At 35.8% G+C, this 19293-nt stretch overlaps 1 protein-coding gene across 1 annotated transcript in view; it reads right to left on the minus strand.

Moving 5' to 3' along the window:
- Positions 1-627: 627 nt before the first annotated feature.
- sfpq (splicing factor proline/glutamine-rich) overlaps positions 628-19293 on the minus strand; it is a 31949-nt gene continuing 13283 nt past the window's right edge. The window contains exons 10-12 of the transcript XR_005623857.2: positions 2570-2621; positions 2407-2485; positions 628-741 (exon numbers count right to left, since the gene is read on the minus strand). The gene's annotated coding sequence lies outside the window, so the exon portion shown is untranslated. The remainder of the gene's footprint in view (positions 742-2406; positions 2486-2569; positions 2622-19293) is intronic.

Genomic DNA, 19293 nt, shown 5'->3' on the forward strand with positions numbered 1-19293 from the left:
GATTTGAAATGACTGAAAAGGAACACAACCCATGTTAAGTACACATAAAACCTAGTCTTAGATTTGTGGATCATATTCAAGTTTTTAACTTTAGCTGCTAACTGCCATGTCAGTAAATATTTCTGGTGATACAGTATTTAGTGACCATCAAAAGGATGTGAATTTAATAGTTAATCACAACACTAACAATCCCTGAGAAAATCCTCAAAACATGGTCTAAAAAGCCTAAGCCACATTGACCCCACCGCACTTATCAGACTGCAGGTTTATTTTTCTTTTTGAACTACTTCCAGCAGTAGCTGTCAGCCAATAGAACAACAGTGATAAAACAAGAGAAACATAGCACCTTGACCTTAATGGATACTGGACAGCAGCCTGGGTGTTACTGGGTTACAGAGGTCTGTCTGCGTTTATCGACCTCTCAAACATGTCTTGAGTTTGTTTTAAATAAATCTTGCCAGTAAGTTTAATAAACAGACATTAAATTTATATGATAAACCCACACTGCTAATAGACTAGCAACACCACAAAAACATCAATTTTAAAGTCCGCTAGGGTCTGCACGTACACTTAAAACTTGCAATCTTGGTTTAATAAAAAAAAAAAATTCACAAAACCAGACAAAGGCATCTTTGACCGTTTATTAAAAGAAAAACATTGGATATAATCATGATGCATCCAGTGCTGCATTAGAGATTTCCCAGCTGCCATGTCTCATCTGTGCGTCACACTCCCACAGGACTAAACAGGACAAAGAAAAATAATGTCAAAATTTATAATTTGGTTACATAAGAGTTTTCTCTTATCTTGGATTAAAACCAGTAGGATTTAACACCAAGTAAAAGATTGTTTTATACATACACACTTCATACATAGATACATACACTCACACACTTCATATATATACACACACGAGAAGGAGAGAAAGAAATGTGAAATAACTAGTAAAACTTCTATTTGTAAACATAAATGCTCTAAGCAATGTCACTTTTTTAGGCCGAAACATTTTTTATTTTTGGTCAATTACAGCAAACATCTCACTATCCGCTAGCTGCCTGGCCCCTGAACACACTGTAAAAAACGACAACAACAACAACAACAACAACAAAAAATCAGGGTCTCTGTAGACAGTAGGGGTGTAATGGTACATGTATTCGTATTGAACCGTTTTGGTTTGTGGCTTCTGGTTCAGTACGCATTCAAACAGAACGGTTTCCTTGGACCATTTTTCCTGCCGTCAAAATTTTGCGCTGGTGCGGCCACCACAACGTTGCGCAACATCAAATGGCAAGCGCAATGAAAGCGGAACGCAACTGCGCTACTCATTATGTGCTTAACGGATGGTTTATCAGTTCGGACCGGCAACATCTGTGCAGCGCGAGCCGATCTCGATCAAGCGACACTGTTTCTACACAGCGCTAAGAGATCCAGTAAAGAAGTACTTAAGTAATTACATCGCTGCGAGATCTAGTGAGAACCATTCATATTTCTCCGTTATTAACTGTAGATCTCTATTAGATCAAACAGCGCTGACGTGGAAACCAGGAGAAACATTGTGCCGTGAATGAACTAGTAATACTTTAAACGTCCACAGACCAGCAACATTCACCATGGATTTAATATAGTAACACGAACTGTAACCAGTTTGGCTGGAATAGTAAAATGCTTTCAAATACTTCACACATCTTTTTCCAGCACTTCAAAACTCAAATATTATATAAATAAATATTCATTTAAATATTATTTTTAATGTGATGACCAAAACATTATTTGTTCATCCTTCAAAGATGACACCCATCTATAAACTTGAAAGTTTCAAGATGTAGGAACTCAAACTTATTTAAAAATATTTTTTTACTTTTAACAAACACGAAATTTCTCTGGCATTTCTTTCTTTTATTTCGAAAACGTACCGAACGGTGACTTTAAAACCGAGGTATGTACCGAACCGTGATTTGTGTACCGTTACACCCCTAGTAGACAGCCCAGGCTCCACAAATGTCAAAAAAAAAACCCTGGACCACAAAAGAGGGTTCCAGCCAATAACCGACAAGAATGATTTGGGAGTGGGGGTGGAGGGAATAGTGAGAAGGGAGGGTCGAGCTAGCCTCGTTCTGTTTGACAAAACATGATTGCTAGAGCACCTTTAAAATACACAGGTCAGTAAATGTGATATTTATAATGGGTTTGTGTTAGATAGTTTAAGATAGTTTTTAATTCACTTAATTTAAGTTCATTTTAAAAATTATCACTTTCAATTAAACTGTAATGTTGAACGGCTATAATTTGTACAAAAAAAAAAAAAAAAAAAGACATTACAGTAATTTGGACGTAAAATTATTCACTACCAAAATTTTGTATTAATTCACTGCACAAATACACTAATACATCTATTACATCACAGACCTGCACATTATTGTCCACTGCGCAGGAACATCTCAGGCCGAACAAGTCGATAGTTCCGAGAACAGGTTCCTTGGTTGATCTAAAAGACAAGACCTTTTTACTCCGTCACGCAAACACAAGCGGCATCATCACTTACTTGTCATTGTCTTCGATGAATGCTTACCCATTCATGAAACGTATGATGCTTCTTAACCTCCTTCAATCACCTGAGGCCCCTGCAGTAAGAGAAAGACAGTGAGGATACAGAAATACACAGGCTATTATCATCCACAACAATATCTAATACTAAATATATGAAATGCAAGACAAAAGGAATTATAGCTACTTTAGTTCTCTATCCAACATCTAAATTCCAACTTCATGAAAAAAAATAAAGCACATAACGTGCACATAAATGGTTAGGCATATTCAAGTTAAACATAGACAAGTCACTTTTATTTTTTATTACATATACTGCTGAAGAGCAAATATGACTTCATGCAAAAACACGGTTGCTGTATAGATCACTAACTGACATGGTAAAGGACATTTGGACTCATTTCAGTACAGACGACACCACCTCAAACACGATTGCCGATTTCTAAAAGATAAGGATGTTGGGTTAAAGATCTGCTGCTCTGTGGCAGCCACTAGGTCAAACGGGCAGTTCTGGCATCACACTCCATAGAGATGAAAACTCAAGGTCCATACTATTGTTATCAAAATGACAGATTGGGACCAAGGCGAATGGATCACAGTGTAGATAAACAGACACCTACACATACATCCAGACGGTCAAAATGCTGATCCAGCATTACACATATGTAAAGATCTGCCCATCATCCGCAGGAGCAGGAACACACACACACACACACACACTCACCAGAGTGAATTTAGGGCACCATTAATAGAGTCTGCTCAGTGTTCAGTAACACGGGTGCAATACACTGCTGTAGAATGAGTCACTGAGATGAGTGCAATACTTTTGTGTAGAATATAAGAACACAATACATTTGGGAAAACACTGTTAAAGTACGTTAAAGCACTTTCATTATCCAGAGTATGTCCCACCCCAGTCCACATAGAAAATATTCAAAAAGAGTGGAGGCAGCATGTTTCTGTGATATATAAATACCAAATAGTTATGAATATATATACACACACACACCGAATTAGTTATGAAGTAAACAGACTGGAAAGACTGCCAGGTTTGAGAAGAGAGAGAAAGAAAAATGACTAAAACTGAATGATGCATTTTTGCAACAAGAGAAAATTTAAGAAAAAATTAAAGACTACCCAATAGAGTGATTTGCTCCACACTACGACAGATAATGTTGATAGACAAGGTTTAAGCATTCAAGAGATTGGAAAGAATATGAGTGGTAAAAGTCTGCCGAGTTATATTGTGGAATCTAACATGCTTGGCATCAGAAAATAAAGCTGAATTAATAGAAATAATGTACTAAGATAAGCCAAACAGAAATCAGGGTCATTAGGGAAACTACTAAATACAGACAACTAAATACAATTATAAAATTGACAGTGACAAATCTTTATTTTATAAACTATTTCTGTTTCACTAAAACTAAGTCATGTAGTATCATGTTAGTATCATGGTTTCCACAAAAATATTAAGTAGCAAAATGTTTTGGCATTAAGAAATTTTTCTTTAGCAGCAAATCAACATACTAAACTGATTTCAGAAGGATCTTGTAAAACTAATGACTGGAGTAATGCTGAAAATTAAGCTTTGTTATCAGGAATAAAATTACATTTACAAAATACATTAGAATATAAGAATCATTTTAAATTGTATGGTTTTCACTGGATTTTGACCAAATAAATGCAGCCTTGGGGAGACTTATATACATGTATGTATATATATATATATATGTATATATATAAAATAAACAGACACCAAACTTCGGAAGGACAGCGCCTATGTATGTGTATATACCAGCAATGAACTGCCGCTTGACCACTACAGCTTCAAAATTTCTACTATGAAAACAAATATTATGATTTCTCCATGCACTCATCTATTCTGAAATCTGTTCAACAAGGCAAAAACCATGTAGCTATTTTACTTTCATTAAAAATAAGATGAAAAAAGAGTGAAATCTAGCATACTAAAAAAGAAAATAAAGGCAATTACTCTTGAAATTGAGTTTCTTCCCCCCCCCCCCCCCGAGTCTGTTCATGTTTAGAAAGTCCCCAACAGACAACAGTGAAATGTGATGTGCCTTTTAACTAAACTCAAGTGAACTGAAAATGCTCTTTATCTGAGCATTTCTATTCAGATTATAGTTCTCAGCACCTTAAACATCCTAAACAGACCACATTTTGTATCATCCCTGCATAAGCAGAAACCAAATATTGCTTCTCACAGTACCTCGAGTCAACAGAATGCCACCACCCCCTCGATCGTGAGGTTCTTGATATTTCATTAGTGTGCAGTGCTTAAATGCCTGATGCCTGGTGAAGCAGTGGTGCTGCTGCTGCTGTCCCTGAAGATAGCTACTGTGTGGAAGACATTACAGAGCAGCTGAAATACACACAGAGGGAGCCAAAGTACCAAACACATTTCAAATATTGCTTACAAAAACAATTTCTGCACTGTGAATCCATTTTCAGGAGTGTGATGCCAGAACCCTGGTAGTATTTCAACACAGCTGATGAAAGAAGTACTTTATTTTCATGGAACAAAGACAAGATCACTTACCTTTTCCGGTGATATGCAAGCACACCTCTTGATGCAAATAAGTCCAGGCTCAACTGTCCACTGATCTGTAGAACTAATCCTCAATGTTACCAACTGCTGGAGTCTGTGGGTAAGCTGGACACTGGCCCCTAATGCTCAGCTATAGCACCACCATTCACTCAATACACAGTACAGACAGAGACAAGCTCGTCATGTTGCTAAAGTCTCAGGAGCCTGAAAGAGGCAAGAATCCACTGTATTCTGCCAAGGGGAAAAACAGTCTTAACCATAGAGTCTGAGTCACACTACAAATAGTATATGGAAATTCATGGTCCCAGTCTACAGTGCTAACTACATGCAGGGGATGTCAAAAAACTAGAGAAAGTTGACATACTCTGTGTGAATTCCTGCTAGCCTAACCAAAATTTAAGGAATTTATTCACTTTTAAAATCCGTCTTGAATTAAGGCCCATTTACACCCAAGGATGATAACTATAATGTTATAGTTCTTAAAAAAAAAACTGTTAAAGAATATTAAATACTCAATATTAAAGAATAGTAGTCCACACCACGGCTATAACGATAACAGTATGTTGTTGGAATCACTTTCCGAACAATTTTATCCTGCTGATGAACGTTAGAAACATTGACAGCCAATCAGAATCTATACGGCTATAACGAGCTTGAACATAGAAAAACAGACACTTAGAATAAACAGAATAATATCGTTCGCTGGTGTGGACACTACTATCGTTATCGTTATAGGTGTGAACGGGCCATTAAACACTATATAAAAAGTCATTCCAATGGCTCAAGTTTTGATGTCAAATATTTACCCAAAAATTGTAAAAATAAAAATAAAATAAAAATTGGGTCTCATTCATGAAACATGAGCAGAACGAATTTGTGTGTAAATTGGTTCTGGCGTAAATTTTCAGATTCATTAAAATGTTCGTATTTTCCAAATGTTAGTTGGTACGCAAGAAATCTACACCTGCTCCCAGCCACCCGTAAATGGTGCGCTTCACATCCGAATGTTTTGCTCATGAATAAGGCTGCATTTAATTCACCTTAATCGGGTACATATTTAAACAGCATTTTGAAAAAAATATTTTATATAGTAATTACATACGGTTTTTCTTTTTACTTCTATTATGAGAGCCAGTAATAGCAGATCTGGTGATCGATGGCAGTCCTCCTCCAGTTTGAATAGGCCACGATTTTTCCGAAGTGAACTAATTCGTTTTCTGCTGTCAAACTTAATGCCGAACCATTTTCTTCTCACTTCTGGGACTGTTCAATTAACAGATGAAACTCCATTAACTGCACCTGTAATATGCTGCTAAGCTTCCATTTTTTAGGACCTGATACGCCACTATGTAGCTAGGCAACGCTTGAAAATAAAATTGGTGTTTTAAATTTAACTTCTGATAATAAAACTTCAATTTCTGCATCCGAGAAATGTTCTTTTTCATTCATATTCATGTTATTATATGCCTATAGATGTCAGTCGGATATAATGGGCGGGATTTATGATAATTGAGAAAGAACGTGCACGTGCATTCCATTTACGACTGGTTTGAATTCATTAACACACACACTTCACTATTACATCTGACGTTTACGAAGTATTTGTGAATCAGGAGAAGAGTTTTCGGGAAGTTCTCTTTACGCGCAAATCACTCTCATATTTACTTGTATATTTACGAATGTTTCATGAATGAGACCCATTGTGTGTAGTTCACAATCCCTTGTGTCACTCGAAACCAATGTGATTTTCTTCTACATAAGCTTGTTTGCACCTAAGATGCGATTTGTAGTCTAGAAATCTAGACGCACCCTAGCGGCGGCAAAAATTATTTTGCAGCAAAGTGTGGTCTAGCAACTCTCTGTTGGCTTTTGAAGTGGAAAAACCAAACTCTGGTCAGGCCAATCACATCGTGTATTGGTGGGCGGGCTTAACACAATGACGTCAGAGGTGTGACAGTTCTGCGCCGTGATTTTCCATAGCTGATTTCCCTGCTACTTAAAAACAAACAAGATGCTGCTGGCGAACAGCGGTCTTTTGATTCGGCTTTGGCCACGACTCTGGATGACTTGGAGTTAAGAGAACGTCACATAAGTCATTCTTCGAATGTGTTCGGATATAATATATAATATATCAACTTGCTCCGGTGGAGGGAAAACGCATTGGACTCACTCATCCACAGCCGTTCGTTGCTCTGGTTGGTTGTGGCGCTATCCTATTGCGTGCAGAGGGATACTGAAAGACAACCTTTTATCCCGCCCCTCAGATTTAGGTAGGCCAATTGTGAGTTCCCAAACCTAACATCATGATAAGTCTGGCTTGTCAGGCTAGCGATTTGGTGGATCGGATCACAACTAGACAAGGGAGACATCTGGTTTTAGGGGTATTCATACGAGATTGCTTTCAACGAAAAACAAAAAACACGACAATGGTGTTTTGGGGGGCCTGAAGATGCAAACTTTTGAAAGCGGGTTTCAAAGTCAAGATTTTGAAAATGACACCATTATGGTCTCCATGTAAACTACAAAAAACTCTGAAATTCTGCTTATGTTCTGCTTTTAGGCGCCGTTATTTCACAAAATTACACTTTAGTACAATTTGTGGATCCTTGTCAACGACGAGCTTTTTGAAAATGTCTTCTGCACACGAAAAAGCAAAGGAAACAATTTGTTTAAAATGCATCGTTGATGTGTAAACGTACCCTTAATCTGACTCCTTTGTCCACTTTAAATCACTTGTGTCCTGACTTCTTAGAGAAGGGAGTCTGTGTGGGTAAATCTATGGGCTTACAATGGAAACATACACAGACCAGCAGTTTTAATTTCTGCTCTGACAGCCGCAAGATGGTGCTGAACCCAGTGAGTGCGTGTTAGAAATCAAGAATGTAGAGAGAACTTTGTGCTTAGAACATATTCGTCTACAAACCAAACTTGGGTCTTCAGCCAACAAAGTTTAAATCCAGTCTAGTTTTCATGCTTCCCATAATGTTTGGGCATTAGGTCAGTAGGCAGAGATTAGGCAGCTTTTGTGGCTGTTCAAAGGGATTCGACCACATGAGAATCTACACTACAAAAGCAACCCAGCCCAATGCATTTGCGATTACCTCTGGAAGAGAATTGGACCCAATTTACACCTGTATCTAGATTTGTCCACTTGTGATCTGATCGACTAAAACATCTTAATACCAGGTGTAAATGAGGCCTAAAGGTGTGGTCACATTTATCGTTGATCTGTGAAGTTTCACAAATTTGTTTTCAGTCAAGCCTCTTTGGAGGCAACCCCGAGAGGGTTATGGAATCATGATTGGCCATTTCACTCATTCCGCATTTTTTTATTTGAGATACATAACCAGTCAAATGTTAATTCACATTTTTCTTTCAACTTTCTATTCAAAGAATCCTGAAAAACAATCACGATTTTAAAAAAAACTGTTCAACAAATCATCATACTGGAATGATTTCTGAAGGATCAAGGGACACTGAAAGCTGATAATTCAGCTTTGATCACAGGATCAATAAAAATCAACCTTAAATCCCCTCCCTTACACAATTTTGGCTCTTGACTTTGAAAAGAGAAATTTTGCTAGTGTGACTGTACCTTAACACAAAGTCATGGATTATATTGTACATTTCCTATGGACTAATATTGGAGCTTTTTGATGAGCTTGACAAATGCTTTCCCACAATTTGTGTGTACAACTCAGAAGAAAATCATAAAGGTTTGGAATGACACAAGGCTGAGTAAATATAATTAAAAGACCCATCACTTTAAACATGGTCTGAAGTTGATAAGTGATTCCCCTCTCCGATCCCTTCTTCTCCTGGTGTGAATCAGGACTAAATAAATAAATATATATATATATATAAATATGTGTGTGTGTGTGTGTGTATGTATATATATATATATAATAAATAAAAATCCACCTTATTCTTCAACGCAGATGTAAGCTACTTTCTGTGAATGCTCTGAGACAGATTAATTTGCCGCTACAGAGAAACTACAAGAACAAAATGCTGCAAATGATAAAATAATTTAAAATTAAAATAATATAACAAGTATCAGTTTGCAATATCAAGCAGCGTAACAACCCGTTTTTGTACAGCTAAAATAACTGAAAGTGGATGAGAACAGAAACCTACACATTCAAGTTACATAAGGTGGATAGATGTAAACTGTGGAGCTAAATTTAGTTTTCTTAAATTCCCTATTAACTACCAAACAGCCACAATTACAATGGTTTGCAGGACTTGGCAGCCTGTGAAATAATCATGCGTTTTGCACTTACCAAGCCTGGAGGTGGTGTAGTGTTCTTGAAAATGAGAAACCAGTTTATTTTTATCTCTTCCTGCTAATATCCAAAAAACTAGCTACAGCAGCTTAAAGTGGGAATTTGAACACTCTTGCAGGAGAACATTCAGATTAATTAATTTCCTGATGCTTCTAAACAGCCCTCCTGTCTTCAAACACAGAATACTCAAAATAATATAGTCTACAAAAAAATATTAGATCGTGTTTTTTGTCAATGCATAGTAGTGATGCACGATTCGCGGTGATATCTGAGGACGCTGCGATCAAGTAATAAAAGCGTTCCAAAAATTGCAGATGGACGACATATAATGCGTTGATTTTTAAGACCTGGAACAATCATTTCACAGTAAAACAAAATGTTTCACTCTTTTACTTTTTCCAACAACAAATATATACATCTCGTCAGGGAAAACCAATAAAAGACAATATGCCTAGAGCTCCTCTTAGTGGTCATTGTATAAAACAAAGGAACCTACATGAGGCATTGCTTAACTTGACAGCTTTAACTAAAAAATAAAGTAAAAATTCTGAAGTGTTTTCTCCAACATAATGATGGAAGCAATTTTCCATTAAAATTTGTTTTAATTTTCAAATTCCATGGAATTCATGTCAAAGTCTTTATTAATCATCAGCTAATTTCAAAATCAAAGACCACAATGGGAGAGAGAGCGGCATGAGCACTGGTAATATAATTTAGTCTGGCTATTTTTAAGTCAACTGTGTGTTCAGGATGTGCTGAATAAACACTGAGCTACTTGAAACATGAAGAGAACAGCATTAATGGAGTTTGCACATGCACCATCATCGTGCAATGTGTAGAATTTTGAACAGGACGTTATATACTTCATAGCTCCAAAATGTATACAATTCACATTGTTTTTTCCCTTCAAAGCTAAGAGGAACAAATAGCGGAACAAGCTGTCAGTCAGTAACTTGTGTGTGATGCGCTGCTCATGCTTTCAGAGATGTACTCTATCATTGCTTTATCTGAATTAAAGGCATGCATCTCTCACGTTTGCTCAAGTACCAGCAACTACCCCTCCGCGTGCCATATAGGTTGCTGACTCCTGGTTTAGGCGATTATAGAAATATAATTTTGGCAAAGATAACTTTTGCTTTAAAAAACATAAGTGTGGTGGGTTGATTTGTTTAGAACAGTGGATTCAAGTGATGTTGGAGCTGATTCGGACATCTCTAATGGATAGCAATTTGAAAGCAATTCATCTCTCTCAAAGCTTACACGTTTAAGTATTACGCAAATGTGAATTTTAGCCTCAAACAAAATGCCCAAACTGCCTAAATTAAGGGCAATCCTTAGCAGTTCTCACATGGTTCATCACTTGTTTCTTGAAGAAATCAGCTCCTGCAATTTGATGGTTTGATTAGATTTAGAAGTTTTAGCCATTTTAATTCCATAATCATTTTGAATTACTCAAAGATCATCTTACCGAACTAACATTACCTAAAATAAAAAAAAAGAAACAGGCATGTCAAAAATATCTTGATCCTCAACAATGCAATCAATGAAATATAGAAAGAAAGTTGCTCAAAAGAAACCACATAATAGAACAACTTCAATATCACAAATAATAATAGTTGCTATTTAAACACTATGAACTCATATTTTAATTCTAAAATTGAGAACTATGGTCGGATAAAAGATCAAATGTTTTGTTAAAAAAATTAAGAACATTCTTACAAACTCCATGGAATTTATGTTTTGTAATTCTGGAAAAATTCCAGTATTTATATCCAATATCAAAAATATACTATTCTTAAATATTAAGAACCTGTCTCAAGATGGAAATAATTGGCTATAATTAATTTGAAATGGGTTAGAACACAATAAAGCTAGATAAAGTTGGTCCGCTTCAGCGCATGAAGCTCAAACGGCAATGCGCGACTTATAATCACTACGATTGGGACCGTCATATTGCATAACATTATACAGAACAATATTGTTATAGAACGTTAGGAATTATTTGGGTTTGCTGTGTTTTAGCATGTTGCTCCAGGATAAACACATCCACAACAGGAGTTTTACGTTCTGACTAACAAGTAACTTTGCTCAAATTCACTTGTGAATCAGCGCCATTGTGTGTAGATATAGTTCATAGAATGTTTATTTTGTTCATACCGGTAAGATATGTTTTGTTGAGATAAAATAAGGCGCTTTCAAAAAGCTCCTCAGTTTACCAATGTCCATTCAACACATGACGCTCAAACAATAATGCATGACTCTACTAGGGATGCAAATTCTCGATTAATTCATTAATCATTAGTTGATCAACCTTATCGACCATGAACTTGTAAAGGTGGAAATGAGGTATGGCCCCTTTAAGAGCTGGACGCTCTCTGTTGAATAGGGCTGGGTATCGATTCACATTTCAATTGATTCGATTTCGATTCACAAGCTCTCAGTTCGATTCGATTTCGATTCTCGATTCAATTTTCGATTCTCGATTCCTGATTTGATTCTCGATTCGACTATAATGAAGATGTAATACAAATCCTATATTTATAAAAAAGAACAGTGGACATAAGTTTACTAGTGGTTAATTAATACAAGGAAATTAAGAGCCATAAACCTGTATATAAAACTCTTTTTATTTTAGGTACACTAAATGCATAGAACGAATAAACAGGATTTTGATGCAATATGCAAAAAAAGTCTGAACAGTCGCACAGCTTGATCAAACAGTATCATGTTATTTTAAGATAGATATAGATAAATAGATATATAAATATTTAGACCTTTTTTTACATTGATCTTACCTAAAATGGTAATGTAATTTTTTTGTTTATTTTTGTTTTAAGAGTTTATGTATGGAAGCTTGATTTCAATCTTTGAATTAAATTGAAAAAAATAGCACAAATAAATACAATAGAATAAAGACACAAATTAAGAGACATTTTGGGGTAGTTTTTTGGGTATAATACTACAGAAACTGAATAAAGTAATCCAATGTAAAATAACACTGGATAGTCTTTTTAGTCCAGACTGAATTAAATACAAAGGCTATTAATTCTGATTGCTTACAATTAATACTATATTCTGTTGTTATGACAACAGAATTAATGACTGACACAAATGGCTGCATTCACTTTAAGAACTAGTGCGCGAATCCATTACTGTTTCATTAACTTTCTGTCACACGCGTTTAATGCTAATTTAAGACATTACCGACTGTCTTTAAGAGGTTACTCACCAAGACCAGAGTTTTGACATAATGTCGTGTGTTTTAACTGTTAAAGTGATATAATCCAGGGGTAAAACGTTTGTTTCTGGCGAGCTGTTTGTGAGGCAGATTTAGGTTGTACTTTGCACGCAGGTTTGCACGGGATGGTTTAACATTGCTTGTAAAACTTAAAAAGACGTGAAAATGATAAACCTTAGTTATGATCATAGGTTATGATGCAATGCTGGCCCGATTGTTAAGTGAATATTCCGTCATGTCCCGACTCCTAAACGCGTGTGTGTATCGACAGCTTTGGCGCTTGCCTAGTGCAGAGAGACGAGAAGATGCAGCACCGCGTCCGCGAGCCCTTTATATGGAAAAAATCGATTCGTGGCCATTGAGAATCGATTTTAAATCGAACACATTTTAAAAAACGATTAATCGAAAAATCGATTTTTTTTCCCAGCCCTACTGTTGAACTATCAGCTGTATTGTATAGTATGTGCCGTGCACCTCGAACAACCCTTTTGCTGTCTATGTGAAGTCAACACACCACGTATGAAAGTGTGACAGACAGTTATATTAGTTTCCCGGGAAAAATAACAAACCGGGAGGGAGATGAGGCTAAAAAAAAAAAGGTGAGAAACCCGGGAAAACGGGAGTGTTGACAGGTATGAGCCAAGTTATTGTTAGAATACAGCTGGTTAGCACGCTGCATAGCTGGTAGTCAATGTCGATGCATTCCACTCCGTTTTGACCGCCTCATGTTTGGTTTCTTTTTTGCTGCCTCAAGTTTGTGTCGGCTCTCTCGCGTTAGAACATCCCGTCAAGTTCGCAATGATCAATTAGCCGACAATTAATTTGAGTAAATTCTTGTCGACAATTAATCGAAAATCAATTAACTTTTTGCATTCCTAATAACTACAATTGGGGCTGTCATTCCATAACAGAACAATGAGAATTGTTGCGAATTAATTGGGTTTAGTTGCCATGTTTCAGTGCATTGTTATAGAAGCATCCACAACAGGAGTTATACATTCTGACTAGCACGCATGTGAGGCAGCGTCGTTGACACGTTGTAGGCTATAGGTCGCTATATTCGGCAACATAAGTAATTTAATTAAATGATCAATTCGCAGACTCATTTTACAATTCTACTAGGCCTTTATTAGACGAAAACCCTAATCATTCATTTGGTGGGGAACATGTCATCTGTCACTGTCATCAAGTTGGCTATTTGCCACTGCTATAGACGCATATTGCAATATTAAGGCTAACGTTTAATTTATAAATTCATTTAAACGATGATCGATCACATGTGTAAATTGACATCCCTAATGCATGCATTTCGATTGTGTAATCAATCGAGCCATTTACAATTCCACCAACTGACTTGGAAGTTTTTGTAATCAAGCCCTGGAATACATCATGTATGGGTGTGTGTGGTCTTACCTTTGAGGATTTAAGACAAGTAGAAGGTATCCTAACTTTAAAGTTTTCTTTAAATTACTTTAATGCCTTTTCCCCCAGATGTTCCCCCAAGAACTTAAATTAATACCAATACTCTAAATTTGGGACACAAAGAGGTAAGGTGCCACACTAGTAATTGTAATGAAGCAAAATAAACTTGGTTGTTCCAAATAGGACAAACAAGCCAACATGGATTTGGTCAATGATAAATAAATGATTACATACCATAATGTCATTTTGTAGTGGATTAGGCTCACATATTCATTCTGCCCAAAAACAGATGACCTAGAGCAAAAGAGGTGACAAACTGACCAAGCATGGTCTGTTTTAACTCATGGTGCTTAAGAGATAAAATCGGCATAACATTTTGGTGTGGTCAATGATGACTTGTGTACTTGCTACCAAGTGTCTTGAACAAAGCTCTTGAAGTTAATGCCTCGAACCTCACAATCTTTGGCAAATCCAGCGACTAGTTCTTCCCTTGAAGTGCTCATTGAAGAAGCCTGGGAAATTGTAAATATTTCCAGGTAAACTGACAAAAACCTAAGCATCCTGAAAATTAAAAAAGCCAGCCAAACAGACTAGAGCCTGGTGTTCTGAAAAATCTCCAGCCATTTTGTGAGCATTATGCATTAAACAGCTGGTGAACAGTCCATGGGCATGCCGTATGAGGCTTAGATTAATAGTGGATAAATGGCTAAAATCCAAAAGAGTTCCAAACTCGAAGATACTTCGGAAGTCACGAACAAACCTGTTAAGGAAAAAAATGTATAGAAAGCCAACACAATAGACAATACATTTTACCACAATGTATCTTGGAAAATCTGTAAGTGAGGTTACCTTTTTCCAGCTCCATTCTTGATGTTAAAATTATCTTAATTACATAAGCCATGTGATTTAAATACAAAATGTTACATTAAATGATCACTAGCAACAAAATTGAATCTCATATTACACATGGCATTCAAATTAAGAAATATTTGCTTTAATAATTATAGTACCATTGATTTTTTTTAAAATGTAGAAAGAAAAGAATGTAGAAGAAATCAAGCTAATTGATAGCTGTGTCCTTAGTCTGGATGCCAGCCCGAACCCCGCCCACAACATTTTTGGTCAGGAAGTTTGGTCTGGACTCGATCCATTGACGAGTAATTATGATCAGTAAAAAAAAAAAAAATGATCGGGCCAATCAAATTGCCAGGGCGGGCTTTATATGATGGACAGATGATCTGCAGGTATGCTATCATCACGTCATCAAAGAGCTCTTGGTTTGAACTGGTTTACAACAAAGATGACTGCAGCTGGAGAATTGAGATATATAGATTCCGCTATCGCGCTTGTTTTAAAAGAAATCGACAGCCCATTGGTTTTAAAAGACGAACAGAGAATTGCAATAAAGGCATTTGTCAATCGCCAAGTTGTGTTTGCCGTCCTTCCTACAGGATTCGGCAAAAGTTTAATTTATCAGCTGGCTCCGATGGTTGTTTAGAAGATGGGACGCAATGAAAACCCTGTGGTCATTGTGGTTTCTCCTTTGATCTCCTTTGGCCGAAATGGGCATCCCGGCGATGCAACTCATGTCAAAGCCAACGCTGCATCAAACAATGGTGACACTTTGTTATAGGTCACTACACCCCTTATAAGTGGTGTATTTTTTAAAATAAATTCTTAGATGCTACTTATCATTTTTGTATTTAAATCATCATTAAATACATCTTTTTGGCTCCCGGTCTTTTCTCTGAAGACTCAAATGAACTCTTCTTCAGCCTGGTCTCTTTCGTCATCTCTCCATTTATCAAAATCCGTCAAGTTGAGCTCTGTGTTATAAAGTTGAGACCGGTCCGACAAATGCAAGCAGATTTCCTAAATCCTAAACGGAGAACTTGTTTGTATATACGTTCACATTTTCTATTTCGTTCCAAAATGTTTTTAGAGTTTGCAAGAATTCCGCGAATCCTTAAATTATTTTTGCAACACCGGCAAAGGTCGTTACACTCATTTTTCTTTTAAATACTTTTTACAGAGTGCGTGCAGTTCAGTTTTGTTGACAACTCGCAAAATCAAGGAATATGGATATGGAACTCATATTCCATATGTCATTCAAATTAAGAAATATTTGTTTAAATTACACTACCATTACTTTTTTAAATGTAGAAAAAAATAAACAATGTAGAAGCACGTCAGCTAATAGGTAGCAGTGCCCTCACTCCAAAAGGCAATATCAAAATAGTGTGACCTGGTAAATGACCAATGGCATGCATGGGTCAGGAATAAGGACATTTTTTTTTACACAGAAATCTGGTCCACTTAAAAGGTCTCACATCATGCAAAGTGAATTTAAATTAATTTAGCAATTATATTAATAACTTCTAGATATAAATTTAATAGTGAGATAATTGTCAAATTAATTGCCCGTCTCCAAATTTAAGAGCAGCAGAACATTTAGAACAGTTAGAAGAAAAGCTCGACAGTGTTAATAGTTACTTGGTGGAGAAGACAATTTAAATTGGTAAAGCACTCATTCCAAAATAACGGCTTGGTGGGATGTTGTCATGTTGATGTCAATTTGTTTCTCTCCCCAAAAATATAATTTTAAATGAATGATATTGTAATATATAAGTCAAGTTTTAATCTGAAAAAAAGAGCAACGTTATAAATTACTCTAGAGAATGAATGAAGAGAATGAATAGCTTGTGTTATACACAAAACAAGCCTTGCTACTTGTTTATTTTGATTTGTAGTTTACATTATTCAAATCGATTTTGTATTTTGCTCATCATTTACAAGCTAACCTGCAACTGGCCTTGCTCTGATGCTTACACTAATGGTTCCCATTAAGGTATTGCAAATTTAGAGAAATAACATTCTATGCAGCACCTCAAAACATTCAAAGAGACATGGAGGGTAAAGGAAAGCAAGCAATTTCATTGTCTTGCCACATCAATAATGCTACCAACTATGCAAATTGATTTTGGTTTGACTGGCAAAACAAAATACATTGAAACAGAAACATTGAGGTGGTGCTGTGGATACTACACAAGCTAAATCTAACCATTTAAACCGTGCTTTCAAACATAGATAGGTAGCAATATTTTGAAGATTTCAACGAGTCATCCATCGTAACTAGAAAAGGATAAAATGGTAGAAATTAAAATCACCACAAGTAACATGCTACTTGTTGAATAAGTATGTGTCCCTGTAACCACTGCACAATTAGTCGACTTTTACTAGTTCTACTTGTATAATAACTAGAGCTGGGTGATTTTTTTGGGTGTGTATATACAGTATATTAAGTTATTTCATATCCTGCAAAATGTTGTTCTGCAAACAATGTGCAAATTGAAGGCTATGAAAACATACAGTGGATGAATCCATGTAGGCTAGGCTGTTAATTGTGCAAAATAAGTTTAAATATAAATATTACATCCTAAAATTGCTTCTTAAAGCTACACTGTGTAACTCTTTTAGTTTATTCTTAGCTAAAAACACTTAGTTCTTTCAAAAATATATGTGCTCAATGTATATTTATTTCGTTCAAGTAATAAAGTATTCTCGTGAGTGTATAATATGCTATTGAAAATAAATACGGGTAAGAGGTTCTAATGTCGGTCGCCATGTTGCCCCTCCATCTTGAAAGTACATTAGGCGAAGAGGGACATACCGTTAATTCAAGCTTTGCCTTTCGTGTTTACGTTTGAGTTAACGGTCATGGACGAGGTCAAACTGGAAGCCATGTTAATCTTGCACTACATTGGCTACCGTGGGAGTTAAAACGAAATCAGAATTGAGAGGAACAGAAACTAATATTCACTGGATGGTCATATACATTCACAGCTAAAAGGGGGTTAAAAAAAAAAAGTGTAGTAAAAAAACCAAAAAAAACAAACAAACAAAAGCAAAGACTAATGTTAATTGGTAAGTAGTTGAAAAGAACATTCTCATCTTATAGTAATTATAATACATTAGTTTTATCCATCACAATAGTCTCTTTACAGTTACTACTTGCCTGTACCATATGTACAACTTTAAAGAGGCTAAAAAATCTTTGTAAAATGTGTCTAAAATATTTCAGAATTATTGCAAGCCATCTATTGGACATTCATGCGCACAACAGTGCTGGTTCAAAAAAGTTGAAGACTTTCTTGCGGTCAGGATAAACCTCAATGCAAGTGAGGAAGTGAGGAAAACATCTCGAACATCAGAGCAACTTAATATCAAGCATGTCTCATGTTGAAGACAAATTGGATCTTGCACTTTCCCACAGAAGCTCACTCCAGGAATAAATGGTAATAACTTGTCACATAAGACTTTTTGTGAAATTATATCTACATACCTTAGTCTATACAACACCCAGACCTAATATCATGTAAAAGAAAATGTTATAGTTTGAGTAATAAACCTACAATGACAGCAGTATACTTTTTTAAATGGATACTTGTAAATCATGTAACCAAAATCAGATTTGTAATGTTTGTGAAAGTTAAGATTGCCATCCAAAAACAAACTCGGATTAGTTTGTTTTTCCAACCCCTTTTGGTTTCATAAAAATGTACAGGCATTGCTTGTGAATCAACTGTCCGCAGTCCCGGACATGGCAGGCATCAATGATTTTTTCCAAAGAGTAAATTTAATCTGTTTTCCCATTATTTCACAAAGAAATTTTCCAACAAATATTAATCAGATGATTTCCATTAAATTTTCCAAATATTCTGACAAGAGCAAAAAAGTTATATATAATAAAAAAAAAAGATTTTTAAAAAGACAGTAAAATGGTGATATCAAAACATTGATCTGTTCCATTCCAACTGGTCCACAGCTTATCCAATGGTTTGCTTTCCATTGGGAGATGACGGTGGGAGTACACTAGAAAAATGTTTCAAATAATTTCTTCCTCATTACCACTTGGTGTAAATAACCCAATTAAACTATAGGTGGTAGCAAAAAACTAAAAAAAAACTCACTACTGGTTTGCCAGTATAAACTTGATAAAGAAAAACATTTATAATTATAAAATAGATTAGTAGAATACTTTTTTCGGTGATTACGATCCACAGTTGAGTTAACCTGTTTTGTCATTATTTAATTTAATTTATAACTATAACTTATGATTGAAATCAAAACAATGCGTGTTCTTGCTATAGAACCAATCTTGGGTGAGATTTGAAATGAAACCAAGTCATCCTGTTGAAATTATAATTCCAAACAATAAAACTAAATTGATG

Source organism: Pimephales promelas, chromosome 18, assembly GCF_988280905.1.
Source record: "Pimephales promelas chromosome 18, fPimPro1.hap1.1, whole genome shotgun sequence".
Classification (NCBI taxonomy): Eukaryota; Metazoa; Chordata; class Actinopteri; order Cypriniformes; family Leuciscidae; genus Pimephales; species Pimephales promelas.